Raw genomic sequence first — 16,873 nt, 5'->3', positions numbered from 1 at the left:
CCATAGATAGCTCCTGAAATTATTCTTCTTATGCTTTCCAACTCCATGGTTCTAGCATATTTCTCTAGGTTCACAAAGGACAAACCCAATCCTCCCTGCCCCGATATCCTTCAAATATTTGAAAATAAAGTATAAAATGCTCCGTCTGCCCTCTTTCACACACACACACACACACGCACACACACACAGGTGTACATGCACACTTGACTACCAAATCTTTTCTTTTTGTTAAACGTTCCAATTGTCTTCACCCTTTCTTCAAATGATAGATTCCATTTCTTTCACTATCCTCTGAACACAGGTTTATCATGAATCTTTAAAACTGGAGGGCAGTGATGAAACAATTCTGGAAACCGTTGATTTGGAGCAGGTGAAGGCAAGATTATCTTCCCTTTCATTGTCAACTCTGCCTTTACATTACACTGGCTCTCATTTTGAGATCACATTAGCCTTTTTGGCTCCCACATCATGGTTCTGACAGACACTCCAGAGAGAGCTCTCTGACCCATATTCTCCTGAGGTTACCTTCTATTCAGTTCTCTTCAAAAGCACAAAAAAGACTTGCAGGCTCACTCAGAGCCCTGTCAACTAAAACTCTCCAGTCTTTCTCACAAGAACTGTGGTGAAACCATGCCTCCCTCATCTGTACTTACTGAACTACAGAATTTAGGGCCATTTAAGAAAACCGGGGTCCAGAAAGGGGAAGGGAACTGCTAATTGCCACATAGTCAGATATCCACAGAGCTGGGGTTAGAAGAGCAGAGAATCCCTCACTCCTGGTATGGCATTCTTTCCACATACACCATCTGGCTATAGTTTGAACTGGTGGAAGGCCTACATTTACCCCTATTACACTTTTTCATGGGAAGTTTATCCTTACCAGAGTCATTTGGGTACATATTTTTCATAAATGTAGTTAAAATTTCTCAAACTTAAAATGTAGTCCCCAAAACACTAACTCATTTGAGTCACACTTTGTAGTTTACAGACCACTTGCTCATCTGTCATTATTTATTGCCTTAGGTTCCTTCCCAACTCATCTTAACTGCAGTTTTTATAAGAATTTCATCCATGTCCACACCCAAATCATTATTAAAACTACTGAGCTGGATAAAATCAAGACACCTCTGGACAAAATTTTAAGTAGACAATAGAGTATTGTTAACTATCGGTACTATGTTGCAAAGCAGATCTCTAGAACTTATTCATCTTGTATAACTGAAACTTTATACCCATTGGACAGCAACTCCCCATTTTCTCCACCTCCAAGCCCCTTCTAACCACCATTCTAACTCTCTGCTTCTATGAATTTGACTACTTTAGATTCCTCATATATGTGGTGTCATGTATTATTTGTCCTTCTGTATCTGGCTTATTTCATTTAGCATAATGTCCTCCAGGTTCATCCATGTTATTATATATGGCAGCATTTCCTTCTTTTTTAAGGCTGAATAATATTCCATTGAATCTGGTGATGGACATTAGATTGCTTCCATACATTGATTACTGCAGATAATTGTGAAATGGACATGGGAGTACAGATATCTCTTCAAGATCCTGATTTCAATTCTTTTATATATATACCCAAAAGTGGGATTGCTGGATGGTATGGTAGTTCCATTTTTAGTGTTTGAGGAAACTCCATGCTGTTTTCCACAGCAGTAGCACCATTTTATAATTCTACCACCAATGTATAAAGGTTCCAATTTCTCCATATTCTCACCAACACTTGTTATCTTTTGTTTTTTTTGAAGAAAAACCAATGAACTTTGCATTTAAAAGTTCTGCCATCAGGGAGCCTATAGATTAAAAGAAACTTAAGAGACATTAGCCAACTATAAACATGTAACTTATTTGAATCCTGATTCAAATAAACTATAAGAAATTAATAACATTAATTAAATATATGAATATTTTAACATTGGATTTTTCATGATGTTAAGACATTATTGCTAGTTTTTGGTGTAATATGCTTTATGTTTGGGTATTTTTTAGTAAGCATCATTAAAGATGTGAATTTATAGGATCTGATTGGAAATAATATAGAAAGTATATAGATATAGAGATATAGATAAAAAAAGACTGCCCATGAATTTATAGATAGTGAAGCTGGGTCATTACAGCTAAGTGAGGATTCACTACACTCTTCTGTTTTTGTAGGTGTTTAAAATTTTCCATTAAAAAAGTTAAATAAAATCCTGCCAGTTGAATCTTTTCCAATTCTGTCTTTTTTAATTTGTTTTTTTCTTTAATAATAACCATTTTTTTTAAAGCACAACCTGTTTTATCAGATTCCCTCCATTAGTAATATGAATCCTGGCTTAACTTCCCAGCGAATTAAGTCATCTTAGCTTACAACACAAATATTTTGCCTTGGAAAACCCTTAATATTTCCTTGATACATTTCTTTTTTTTTTTTTTTTTTTAAAGATTTTATTTATTTATTTGACAGAGAGAGACACAGCGAGAGAGGGAATACAAGCAGGGGGAATGGGAGAGGGAGAAGCAGGCTTCCCGCAGAGCAGGGAGCCCGATGCGGGGCTCGATCCCAGAACCCTGGGATCATGACCTGAGCCGAAGGCAGACGCTTAACGACTGAGCCACCCAGGCGCCCCTCCTTGATACATTTCAAAATACAAGCATCTGTCCTGATTTTTCTGGTGACTTTCAGAGAACTAGCACAAGGTTCTTAAGTAAAGCTCATTATTCAGATGTGTGTATCCACACTTGCATCTAAATTTTAACTTCTTTTGGTGGGTGTACAGAGCTGAAAGAAGTGTGCACCCTTATAAAACATGGAGAAACAGTACTTTCTCCTGAAAATTTATCCCCATGACATCCTTCTTCGCCTTACCTTTAATTTGCTTGCTGCCCTTGATCACTTTGAGCACTTTCCTTGGGGAAACTGCTTGAACAGTTCCAACGTGAATCAAGACAAAACTGTTTGTAGCCTATTGAGAGGTAGACACCATAAAAGGCAAGGACCCAGTGATAGCCACAGCTTCGAATTTTGAAATCAGTTCCTACTTTTCTGCCAGCAGGATCTTTCAGCCCAAGTCAAGTAGCTTTGTAGCCCTTAAAAAGAATCTGTAGATGACTGATATCCTTCAGAATATTTTTTCAAATGACTTCTCAGTTACTTCAAATATATGTTGGAAGAAGGTGAGCAGTAATCAGAAAGGCTGAGAGTAGGAAAGGAGAGCATTACTAGAACATAATGTTCACTATTTTATTTTAAACTAATATGGTAGGTTTCAAGGTCATCTTCCAAGATTGCACAAAATTTATTCATGTACTTTGTTTATCACTAAATGCTTCTGAATTTATAAATGCCCTGTAACTCCAAAGATGTCCATCAGTCATCTTTGACCAAGAATCATTTGGAGATTGAAGTTAATTCAGGTGGCAAAAAACTATTCAATTATCTCTCAGTATAACTTTGTAAATATTCCTTTTGTCACCAAATACCAAATTGTACACTTTCTTTTTCTTAAACACACACATACACACACACACACACCCCAAAACTTAAAAGCAAAAACTAAATAAAACTAATTGTGGTTTCAGGTATGTGAGTACTGGTTTTTAAAAATAAAAATATAATCGGGTTGCCTGGGTGGCTCAGTCAGTTTAATGTCTGCCTTCGGCTCAGGTCATGATCCCAGGGTCCTGGGATGGAGTCCCGTATTGGGCTCCCTGCTTGGTGGAGAGCCTGCTTCTCCCTCTGTCTGCCACTCTGCCTACTTGTGCTCTCTCTCTCTCTCTGTGTCAAATAAATGAATAAAATCTTAAAAAAATAGATAAAAATATAATCAAGAATTTTTAGCCATTTAGAGACTAAAATAGGCCAGAGAGACACAGGTACTGAAATTATGTTTCACCTCTGGAAGCCAAAGGTTCAAATTTGCATAATCATTAACTTTACCTGTTTCTGGTCTTAGCTAGTCCTTTGAAATAACCATTTTGTTTGATATGGGCTCCAAATTATGTTTGGGCAACAAGTGTGATAAATGTTTACCCTAACACGACACCAACCTTACCCAGTACAAGCTTTTATAACCTTCAATGACCTGATTCATTCAAAAGTATGCTTCTTGTCGAGAGTGCTTTAATGTTTCCATCACTATTTGCACTTTCCATACTAATTTAAAACCATGTGAACTTTATATTAAGCATTAAACATGATTTCAAAATAGAGCACAAAGATTTTTTTTTTGTCAATCTTAATCTGTACCACATTTTAGTTTGTTGTGGATGTTTTTGAAATTATTGATCTACTTTTCTGTGTACCCTATGGCCTTGGTGAAGTTTGTCCTTACAAACTGTTTATTGTGCCATGCATGGCTCTGATTTTGAAATTCCAATTTTGAAAGCTTTATTTATTCCAAGGCTAATCTGGTGGTCATTAGGAGCAAAATTTGTTTCTTCTCCTGTGAGGTCGTGGAAGAGAAGACATCAAATGCATTCCTTTCTCAAGAGGCTATCCAGATTGGATGGCTTTGGAGCATTCGGGAAAACAAAACAAAATCAGGAACAAACTTGACTCCTAGTTGGTTTTTGCTCATCCTGCGGCACTGCTCTTTATATCCCAGGTTGACGCCTCAGGAACGTTACGCAGTCAATGTAACATAAATCACTCAGCTTGAAGAAACGGATTACCTACCACCGAATTTTGGAGTTCAGCTGGCAAGTCATAGCATACCCCACATTCCACTGCTATGACAGGGGCCAAGGCTCGTCCAGACTTCTGGACTCCACTGTTGTCATAAGCAAGAAGTCCTCTGGGTCCATCCACCTGATAGTAAGAAAACTGGGGAACTCTCAAGGGGATCCTGGAAAGAGCTCACTGTGGGTCTTGTTGACTTCCACAATCACAGCAATATCACTTTGCAGACATCTATTGATAATGCCATTTTTAAGTATTAAGTATTAAGCACTTGGTGCTCCATGACATTCGGTGTTTTACAGCCAAGAAGATGTATTTGTTCAAGCTCATCCTAATATATTGCAGACAAGGCAGTAAGTTATTTCTTTTTATTATGCAACTAAAATATTCAAATGGTTAAAAATATTTAAAGAGCTTAAAATAATATATAATGAAAAATGAGTCTCCCTGTACATATTTTGAAATTCCTATGTAATAAGCATAGATAGATAGAGTAGATATAGCCACATCTGTAAATACGTATAATAAAGCTTATTCATACAAAGGGATATTCGAAAGCCATTAAAAAGAATAAAATTGATCTCTAGATGCTAACGGGTAAATTGTATCTAAGAAATATTAGTATATTGTATAAATGCTTTTTTCACATTATTTTTTTTACAAATTCCTATGTATAAGTATACTTTATTTTTTTAAGATTTATTTATTTATTTGAGAGAGAGAGCTTGCAAGCACGGGGGGGAGGGGCAAATAGAGAGGGAGAGAGAATCCCAAGCAGACTCCACACTGAGCGCAGAGCCCCACACGGGGCTGGATCTCAAGACTGAGATCACAACCCTGAGCAGAAACCAAGCGTTGGATGCTTAACACCTCCCAGGAGCCACTCTAATTTATTTAACCAATTTTATTTTGATGACATTCAGGTCTTCCTAATATTCTACAGTTAACATTCTTGTACAATATCTTCGTAGTATGCCCATAGATTATTGGTTTCTGGAAGCCGAATTACTGGATCTAAGAGCAGAGAATATTGGTAGATGGACCAATATGCTCTCCAAGGAGATCTTATGAACAGTGTATGACCAGGTCAGATTTTCTACATCTTGCTGGCAATTGGTATTATCAAATGTTTTCATTTTTTACAGAAACACATTATTTACTAGTATTTTTTTAAGGACTGTGTTAGAAAAACGTTTAATATATTTACACACCATTTGTATTTGTTTGGTGTGAACTCACCTTTTGCCCATTTCTCCATCTGGTTGTTTATATTTATTGATTGATTTATAAAGCACTTTACTTTTCATATGTTAAGGAAATTTGCTTATGGTTCTACTTACTTTATGGCTTTTTTTTTTTTTCCCTTAAGGGTCAAACAGAAAATTTTAATTATCAGGTGGTCAAATTTGTCCATCTTATTTTCTGTGGTTTCTAAGTTTTTATGTCTTGCTCAGAAAGGCCTTCTCCAATCCAGCATTATGAAAATATTTGCCTGTTTTAATAATTTTATAATGTCATATTTTTCTTTAATACTTGAGTCATATTTTTTCTTTAATATTCTTAAATATTTGAGAAATACTTAATATTTCTTTAATATTTCCATAACATGGAAAATGTTATATATAAGGAATTTAGATCAGTTTTATTTTTTCTAAATGGCTAGCTTTTTGCTCCCACCACTTTTATTGACGATTTTATCTGTTACAACATTGACATGAGGTTCCACCCTTATCATATACCAAATTCCAAAATGAATTTGTCTTCATTCCTGAACTTTCTATTTTATTCCATTGATCAAATTAATTTTCATGAACTTGAACAAAATATTTTCTAATGAACACTTGAATGTCCTTTATATCGCTGGCTGTTTCATTTATCAATTGCTATCCAATAAGTAATTTCAAAGCTTAATGGGTTAAAACAACAGTTTATTATTTATCATGATTCTGTGGGTTGGCAATCTGGGGGTCTTCCCTGGGATCAATCCTGTGGCTGAAGTCATCTGACAGCTCAACAGGGAGCTCTACTAGAGGCTCCAGATGGATGTACTCACACATCTGGCAAATGGTGCTGGCTGTCTGCTGAAAAATCATGGTTCATTTTCCTCTTGTGGCTTTTCATTCCCCAAAAGGTTCTCCTGGTTTTCCTCACATCCCGGTAGTCTGAGTTCCAAGAAGCCAAGCCACAAAGCACAAGCACTTATCAGGTTTCTGTCCCCCCACACTCCCCACCACACACATTTACTAATGTTCCATTGGACAGAACATGTCATATGGCCTAACTCAAAAGCCATGTTTGCTGGGACTTAGACTGCTCCACTGATGGGAGAAGTGGCTAAGAATCTGTGGACTTTTAATCGTCACACTGGCTAGTAACTCAATTTCATTTCTAATTTTGTATGTTTTTGCTTTCTTTCCTTTATTCTCGATTGAGATTACTTGTGGTTTATGTATTTGATTGTCTCAGGGATTTTCTCTCCAGACAACTGCCTTGAGTAAATTTGTTCAGTCTAAATTTATGTATGTGTGGTCTGCATGCAATATATATTTGTATTTTTCTTATTACATAGTTATATATTTTATTTATGTGAAATTATATGTATATATAATATACATATTCTCCCCTCTAAGAGCACTACTTTGGTTTGATTCTCTTGATCCTACTTTCACTCTCATTATTTTTTAAATATTCTGCAATTGCAATTCTGATTTTATGTTTTGCATTGTGTTAGTTAGAAGAAACTCAATTTTTGTATATTTATTATACATTTTTTTTATAATCAGAGACTGAACTTTGGAATACATTGAAATTTTAGCAATTATTAAGCTATTAATTGTGGCCTAATTTATGACCCATTTTTATAAATTGGAAACGTAATGAATAAAAAAGGGTGATTCTGTATTTTTAGGTTATAGCCTTTAATGTGTATGTGTGTGCAGTTGATAAGGGAAATTTTATAATGTCTATATATGTAGACAAATATAGACATATTTGCCTATGTAATGTTTTTAATGTTTTGATATTTTAGAGATGCAAGTGTGAGTAATTCATAAGGGAATTTGTATACATATAATATTGGTCATAAACTAGTCCACAAAGATTCCTCAATTTCTAAATTAAAATACAGTACAAAGTATAACTTTAGTAAAAATATGATACAAAAAAATAAATCTAAACCACTGTGTTATAATTAAGTTGCATAAGCCTGATTCACAATTAAGGTCTATAGGCATCAACTAATTTAGAGTCAGTCAGGGGAGAGAGCCTCAGTATAAAGAGGTGACTGCAAGGGGAACCCAAGATCCGTAAAGGATTTTTTTTCCCCTTGTGTCCCCTTAGCAAAATATTTCCTTTGTATTGTTAATTATCCAGAACAGAAATTCTTCAGAAAGAGAAAAATACAAAGAAACAACTTCTATGTATGAGTTCTAAGTTAATTTATCCTTCATTAATCAAGAATCATTTATTTACACCTTTCGACCTAATAATTCCACTTTTAGGCTCTTTCAGGATCATCACTTAGATCACCAGTCATAAAGATTTGTGTTTGGTGTTACTCACTGCAGCACTATTTGTAATAGAGGAAATTTAATGATAGGGAAAATTTTAGTAAATTATTGTCATTTATACAATGACATTCTACAGCAATTATAAATCATGTTATCAATGACTAAGGACAATAGGAAGTGTTTCGGATATTACACCAAAGTGAAAAAAGTTATACAGTGTGATCTCAATTTTGTAAGAGAAAAATATATATGCACCAAAAAGGACTAAAAAGAAAAATATTAAAATGTGATATTTGATATGTCTAGATGATGGGCTTATGGGTGATTTCTATTTTCTCATACTTTTCAGTCTTTCTCCACTTTTATACAATGATGATATATTATTTTTCACTTTTACCAGAATTAAAATCAAGGGGGTTATTTAGTTTATTTTAGGGAGAAGGGAAAATCATTTACTCTATTCGCTCAATTCTTGATACTTCTTTGCCAGTGGAAAAAAATGGTCTTAATGTAAAGTCCATGTTTGCATTAGGAATATGAAATTTTTCCCATCTATTTACGCCTTAAAATAAGGTCTCCAGAGTAACATACAATCATGAAGTAAAACCAGTTGTTGAGAAGTTAACTGGATTGTCTTCACAACAATGCAGTGAAGTAAATATTGTTATTAGCTTCATTTTACAGAAAAGGAAATTAAGGCACAGAGTGGATTCAGTAACTTGACCATAGCTAGTAACTGGTAGATCTGGGGTGGAACCTAAGTACCCACTTCACTGACTCCCACAGTCAATGATGAGAACTGACCCAAAGTTTTAACTGCATGGCAACGCTTTCACATGAACTTTAACTGGGTGACTCAGTCGTTAAGCGTCTGCCTTCGGCTCAGGTCATGATCCCGGGGTCCTGGGATCAAGCCCCGCATCAGGCTTCCTGCTCAGCGGGAAGCCTGCTTTTCCCTCTCCCACTCCCCCTGCTTGTGTTCCCTCTCTCACTGTGTCTCTCTCTGTCAAATAAATAAATAAAATCTTTAAAATATATATATATACCACACTAAGGAATTTCTGCCATAACACATTTTAAATATGCAAGTGAATAACCTATCCTTTACTTTGGGCTATAGTAAATAATGATTGAAACATTGTGTCATTATATAATTATTATCATTATCAGTTCCTGCTTTGAAAATATTTCACAATTTATCATCAGTAGAAATAAGTATGTCATCATAATGATTTTGAATTTTTTGTGTTTTCTTATTCCAATTTTCTTTGATTAATTCTGAATTTGTTGGTAGAACATAAAACATGTAAGGCAAAATCAATATGCAATGATTTTTTTGGAAAACTTGATTATGAATAATTAGAATAGGGTTAGAGTGGATTCTGAGGATGCTGTGTGCATGTATATTGCCAGTTGGTAATAAAAGTAGAAAACTTTTCTGAAATGAGTTAGAGGAGTATAAGGATACAACTTGCAAAAAAGAATGAATTTCAAATTCAAGCTCTGCTCAAGAAGGATATTATTGACACTGAATACCAAATAGTGACTAATTCTCCATCATTTTGGTTGGTTCTGGAATGCATCATATGAATTTTTTTGCATGATATTTGCTTTCCTGATTGGGGTTTTCTAAGACCAACCTAAAATACAATTTCTATTTTCTGGGTCAGATAAACTGATGGGAAGGTGAGGCAGTCCAACTGTTTTTAAAAGGAGGCGATCATCTGGGTATTTACACTGTAGTTACCATCAACCTGTGTCTTAGGGCTCAGGCTGTCTGTGCTCTCTACACTAAACCATGCTACACATGCCTGAACTGGATGGAGAGGTAATCCTTTATAACCCAACTGACCAAAACTGATGTATTGGAACAGATGCAATTCTTTTAATTGTAGAAACCTATTCAAAATCTTTTTTTCCACCCCAACAGACCAAGGATTATGACACATTTCACTGTTACTGGTGGGTCACCAGAACAGAGATCTCATGAGGGATAAGGGGAAATGGTAGGCATATACAGTCCTGAAGGGAAGATAAATGTGTTTTTACAATCCCATCAAAGGGGGACGCCTGGGTGGCTCAGTCCGTTAAGCATGAGACTCTTGATTTCGGCTCAGGTCATGATCTCAGGGTCCTGGGATTGAGCCCCAGGTCAGCCTCCACACTCAGCAGGGAGTCTGCTTGAGGATTCTCTCTCCCCCTCTGCTCCTACCCCTGCTTGTGCCCACACGTGCTCTCTCTCTCTCTCTCTCAAATAAATAAATAAATCTTTAAAAAAATAAACCAATAAAATCCCATCAAAGGGATTTGGATCAACCGCCCAGCTCATCTTAGAAAATGACTCAGTTATAAAGCGATTTCAAAGGAGCAAAATTCCATACATTCAGTGAACATTCTGGAAATATTCATCATAGATAATGAAGACAACTATTATTGTCACTAGTAACAGTGCATCCTCTAGATTTTAAAATTTAGTACTATAATCATTCTGAAGAATTGTGCTCCTGTTTATGTTAAAGGCTTTTTGTTTTTATGTTTATGAGGGTCTTAAGAAATAAGAAACTATAAAACTATTAAAAGATCATTTTAATTTCATCTTTCTTGCCTATACTAGAGATCTAGAGACACAAATGCTGTTTTTCAAATACTCTACAGGCACTACCAAAGAAAATTGTCTTAGTTCGGGCTGCTATAACAAAATACTATAGAATGAATGGCTAAATATATTTCTCACAGTTCTGGGGGCTGGGAAGTCCAATATCAAGGTGCTGGCAGACTATTTCCTGCTAAGGGCCTTTCCTGGCTTTCAGATGGCCGCCTTCTTGCTGTTTCCCATTAGGCAGAGAGAGGGTACTGGTCTCCCCGTTCTTATAAGAACACTAATGCTATGATGAAGGGGTCCACTCTAATGACCTCAAGTAAACCTAATTGTCTTTCAAGGCTTCACCTCCAAATACCATCACTTTGGCGATTAGGGTTTTGACATATGAATTTGATGGGGGGACACAAACATTTGGTCTATTGCAACAATAATATACAAAATTCGGGGCGCCTGGGTGGCTCAGTCGTTAAGCGTCTGCCTTCGGCTCAGGTCATGATTCCAGGTCCTGGGATCGAGCCCCGCATCGGGCTCCCTGCTCCGCAGGGAGCCTGCTTCTCCCTCTCCCACTCCCCCTGCTTGTGTTCCCTCTCTCGCTGTCTCTCTGTCAAATAAATAAATAAAATCTTTTAAAAAAAAAAAAATAATAATATACAAAATTCAATCATAACAGTAATAGTAATAAATTATTTGCCTATAAAATGTCATGGGTAAGGAAGCTTATATTTGTAACTCTGTCTTAGTTTCTCCTGTCATTTGTGATAGCATTTTCCATAATGCCTCAACTGGGGAATTGAAAGGAGGAAAAACTCCTAAAGAAAAATATTCAAAATTAGAAGTATAATACACTCTGTGGTTTGATTCTAACCAGGTCTTTGGAGCCTTGGGGTTCTACATTATGGAGGAGACAGGCTTTTCAGTGAGGTCCTTTTGAAATTCAAGTAAGTAAATGACTTTAAATTAAGTCCATCTAAAATGGACTAAATAATTCTGAAAGACTTTTTCTCATTAATTGAAATTCTCTCTCTTGTCCATTCCTCCTCCCACCTTCTTTTCTTTCTCTTCTCTCCCTTTTTTTCTTACTTTTTACCTTTTGGAGACAATAGAACTGATGTGTCTGGTATTAAGTGAATATTACCGCACCCACCTCCACGTTGAGCAAGACTACCTCTCCAGGATGAAATGGTGCTGGCATCCAAAGATATATTAGCTAGCGACACTACATTTTTCAGAAGAGAACACAAGGAATTTACTTCAATGTAATTGCTTTATCAAAAGAAAATTCCTGCTTCTTATGGTCTCGTATAGGCCCTAAGCAGTTCCTATTAAGAACAGGTAAAACCAAGGGATGTGTGCAATGAGACACATGATCATGAAACCTAATGTTTTGTAAACTGAGCAGAGGTTTCCAAACATCTCAATTAGTTCTCCCCCAAAGGTAGCATAATGTTCAAAATCATTGCAAATGCTCTTCAGACTGAAATGAGAGAACAGTACAGAAAAATCTAATTGCTTCAATCTACCCAACATTTTAGTTCCTCTATAAAGAGATGAAAAGAACATGCATATGTAATTTTAGGATATCCTCAGGGACATTTTCTTTTTGGACTGATGTAAAATCACTCGACCACATACAAAAACTTTCCTACATAAGACTTGAGAGCCTCAACAAAAGGTTAATTAGAAGAGACAAATGTGGGGCGCGTGGGTGGCTCAGTCGTTAAGCTTCTGCCTTTGACTTGGATCATGACCCCAGGGTCCTGGGACTGAGCCCCACATTGGGCTCTCTGCTCAGCGAGAAGCCTGCTTCTCCCTCTCCCACTCCCCCTACTTGTGTTTCCTCTCTCACTGTCTCTCTCTCTCAAATAAATAAATAAAATCTTAAAAAAAAAAAAAAAGGAAGAGACAAATGCTGTAACTTCTTCAAACAACAGATCTCCACTAATAACAAGTGATATGTGCTCAGTTGTCTTGTCCCTTGCATAGAAGCCCTTATTTTTTGCCCAGATGTTTTCTTTATCATAATTTTAAAAATTACTTTCAATATCATTGTGAAACTATGGGAGAATTAAGCATCTTCTATATTCTACGAGATATTGTACATAATCCTAAATTTTCTGATTGCTGCATTGTGAGTAATTCCCTAACTCCACTTAAATAATTCACTGAAACTATAAATCCTGTTCTTTATATATAAAAAAGAAATAATCATAGACCAAAACCAAACACACATAATCCTTCTTGTTCGATTATATTTTCCATGTAGGCTTGTACTTAATTTTCCTTATCCCAAGCTAAGTGTCTTTTTAAAATTTATTTAGTGATTTGATATAAATTCTTTTTATCTATAAAACTAGATAGTACTCACCATGCCTGGGTCAGGATGATTTATTTATTTATTTGTTTGTTTGTTTGTTTGTTTATTTATTATTTTGTATATGGCACTTTCCTTATGCTTCCAACAGGGACCTAGGTCACTGTTGTATCACCAGTGTCTAAAATGGTGCCTACATATAGTAGGTGCTTACTAGGTATTTTTTGAATAAATGAATGATTAATGAATTCCATATAATATCGAAAGAAATTTCTAACACTATATAACCAGAAAGCGCATTCTTTAAATTCATCCTTATCCCAATAAGGAGGGCACTGTGGATACAATAGTGACCCGGGTCCCTAATCCCAAATGGAGAGATAGGCAATAAATGAAAAAATATAGAATATGTTGGGTGGTGAGAGGTTTAATGAAGAAAACTAAAGCAAGTTAGAGGCTAAAAAACATGAACTAGGAGTGAGGTGCTTTTTGAAAAAAATATGAGTAGTCAGGAAAATGTCCTGTGATAATGTTACATGTGAGTGAAGACCTGAATCAAGTGAGGGAGAGCCATATGGATATTTGCAGGAAGAATGATCCTGGCAGTCAGAACTTTAATGCAAGACTGAGGAGAGGATGCATACACCATGTTTGAGAAAGAGCAGAGAGACAGTGTGAGAGGTGGAGTGAGAGAGAGCGATGGGAGATGGAACCAGAAAGGATGCCCCCCAAAGCCTCCATGAACCATACCATTGTGCTGTCCGCTCCCACACTGAATAGAGTGACCTTTGTAACCCACAGGATGCTGTGGAAATAATGGTCTATGACTTCCAGTAAAAGACACCGAGGCTTCCACCTTGCTCATTGTTGAACCAGTCATGTGGGCAAGTCAGTTGTTGTAGTGAGGACAATCAACAGTCCCCAAGAGTAGTCCATGTGGTGAGGAACGGAGGACTCCTGCCAGTAGCTAGCTTTACCTTGCCAGCCCCTCGAGTGAACTTCAGGTGACTGCAGTCCCAGCTGACATCTTGACTGCAGTTTATGAGAGACCCTGAGTCAGACCCACCAGCTAAGCTCCCTTGTAATTCCTGACTCACACAAACTGCATGAGATAAAAAATGGTTTTTCTTGTTTATTTTTAAAAAATTTTTAGAGGTGGGGGAGGGATGGAGGGAGAGAGAGAGAATCTTAAACAGGCTCCACGCTCAGCACGGAGCCCATACGGGTCTGGATCTCATGACCCTGAGATCATGACCTGAGCTGAAATCAAGAGTCGGAGGCTTAACCAACAGCTGCCTGCGACTTTATCCTTCCCACAGACCAGAATGCAGACGTGGAAGTAAGCAAGCATCAACCATACGTCCAAGCACAACCCCAGAACATAGCAGAGTAGCAAGATGGAAGAAACCTAGGACCTTTCCAGCCCCAGATGTTCACCTCCCCTTTGTTTTGGAAAAGGGAAAAGTAATTTCTCCCCTATTTAAGCCACTGTTATTTGAGTCTCTTTGTTATAACAACTTATCTTGTACCCTAATCCCCACAGGGAAGGATTTTTTAAAAAAATTCTCTCATTCTGTTTCCATTTTTTGAATGGCTCCTATTCCTGTTGGGTATGGGGATAAAATGGTGACCAAATCTAACCTCTGTCACCATGAAACTTAGAGAACAGTGGAGGAGAAGCACATTAAACAAATAATCATGCAAATAAGTGTAAGACTACAAACTGTGACAACAGTTCCATCATTCAGGGACATTTGGGACAAGTTAAGTCCCCTTGCATGTGATGACTCCCGAAACACTTGAAATCTCAAGTTCCCACTGCCTCTTAAGTAGAAACAATTATTCCAAGAGTCCTCTCATGATGCGTTTTGGAGTTTCTTTATAATTATGAGTCACTTCACTAAACTTACCTCCTTCTTGATATTCAGTGACTCCAGTGGCATTTATTAATTCAGATGTGATCCAACAAGAGCTGAGTTTGAGTCTGTATTAGCTTTCTATGGCTGCTATAACTAATTACCACAAATGTAGTGGCTTAAAACAGTATAGATTTGTTCTCTTACAGTTCTGAAAGTCCAAAATAAGTCTTATGGCGGCAAAATCAAGGTGTTGGCAAGATTGGTTCCTTCTGGAGGCTCTAGGGGAGAACCTGTGTTCTTGCCTTTTCTGGAAGCCATGACATTCCTAGGCTAGTGGCCCCTTCTTTGTGTCACGTTGCTTTTTCTCCCTGTCTCTGTCATCACTTCACAATTTCCCTCTTCTGCAGTCACATCTCCATCTCTCTACTTCTTGTAAGAAGACTTCTTATAAGAATTACATTTTAGGCCCACTTGAGTAATCCAGGATAATCTCCACATCTCAAGATCCTTAATTTAATTGTATCTGCAAAGACCCTTTTGCTATATAAGGTAATACTCATTGGTTCCAGGCATTAGGACTTGAATATCTCTGGAAGCCATTATGCAGCTGACCATATACTCACATTCCAGACTACAGTTAAATTTATTGGCAGATAAAACTTGAAAATTCTTCATACACGTTAACAGGCATCTCTCTTACCCTCTACTTATGCATTTAGGTTTTTCGTACTCAAGTGAAAGACCAGATATTCAGTACTCTTACTGAATTCGACCTGTTGAATTTAACCCGTGAACTTTTTGAATCTATACTCTTTCACATGACGTATTTAATAATCAATCCACTTCATCTCAAAAGTATCAAAGGATTTCAACCCAACATGATTTTGTCTGTTTTTAAGAGTCTGATATGACAAAGTTTCAGTGTGTGGGCAGGGGAGTATCACAGGTCAAAAGTCCTGTGACAAGGCTGAGGAAACTAATGGAGCTAGCAGGAATGCTACTAAAGAGTGTTGCACAAAGTCCATTCACAGTCTCCCCAGACCACTGTTCTGCTTGGTGTTGGCATCATGGGACTCCAGTCCAGTGTGTGGGCCATGGATATGGAACCTATTTCTCAGCAGGGATAGCTAAGACCAATGATTTCGGGACTTTATTTACAGCAGGACTTGGTCTGAAGCTGAGGATCTAGGTGATAGAATTGAACCTTCTCAGGGCAGAGAGCTAGCAAAATCCAAAAGACAAACCAACCTGACTGAGATTCAGACTAGAGCTTCTCGCCCAGTGAAGAAGGGTACTCAGCAGAAAACCAAGGGAGAGGTCCAGTCATGTTTCCTGAGCCAACATGGAAGGAGGCTGAAGCTTAGCCAGTAGGCAAATGCCCTACTGTGTCACTTACCAGGCAGAGGTGGTAAAGGCTATTTGAAGATTTCACTCTCTGATGTGCCGGTCAGGACTGAATCAGAAATCAGGGGACTGAAACTCCGGGTTGGAAGGCCTGGATAGCATCTAGGGAAGAGAGGGATGTATGCATTACAGAATTTCAACCCTAGAAGACATGTGGAAAAGGTGCTAGCTCATTACCTTTACTCTTTATAATGTATCTACCTCTGTGGTAGTATTCTTGTTGAATAGAAACATTAAATGCTGGGGTGCCTGGGTGGCTCAGTCAGTTAAGCATCTGTCTTCAGCTCAGGTCATGTTCTCAGGATCCTGTGATTGAGTCCCACATTAGGCTCCCTGCTCAGCCAGGAGTCTGCTTCTCTCTCTGCTCCTGCCCCCACTTGTGCTCTCTCTCTCTCTTTCTTTCTCTCTCTCAAATAAATAAATAAATCTTTTAAAAACTTAAAAAAAAAAAAAAACATATCCACCCTTGCTACAAACCTCTTTATCAGAGTTGGAAAATTGCCCTTCTGCCTCTAAAGGGGA

General features: G+C 37.2%; 1 long non-coding RNA gene across 1 annotated transcript in view; it reads right to left on the bottom strand.

The window, feature by feature from the left end:
* The window catches only part of LOC144382143 (uncharacterized), a 242,264-nt gene extending 225,827 nt beyond the window's left edge, over nucleotides 1-16,437 (bottom strand). The window contains exon 1 of the long non-coding RNA XR_013448573.1: nucleotides 16,344-16,437. This is a non-coding gene — a long non-coding RNA (uncharacterized LOC144382143). The remainder of the gene's footprint in view (nucleotides 1-16,343) is intronic.
* Nucleotides 16,438-16,873: the final 436 nt, after the last annotated feature.

Source organism: Halichoerus grypus, chromosome 6, assembly GCF_964656455.1.
Source record: "Halichoerus grypus chromosome 6, mHalGry1.hap1.1, whole genome shotgun sequence".
NCBI lineage: Eukaryota > Metazoa > Chordata > Mammalia > Carnivora > Phocidae > Halichoerus > Halichoerus grypus.
Note: the sequence above shows the minus strand (reverse complement) of the source record. Positions and strands in the feature narration are given on the sequence as shown.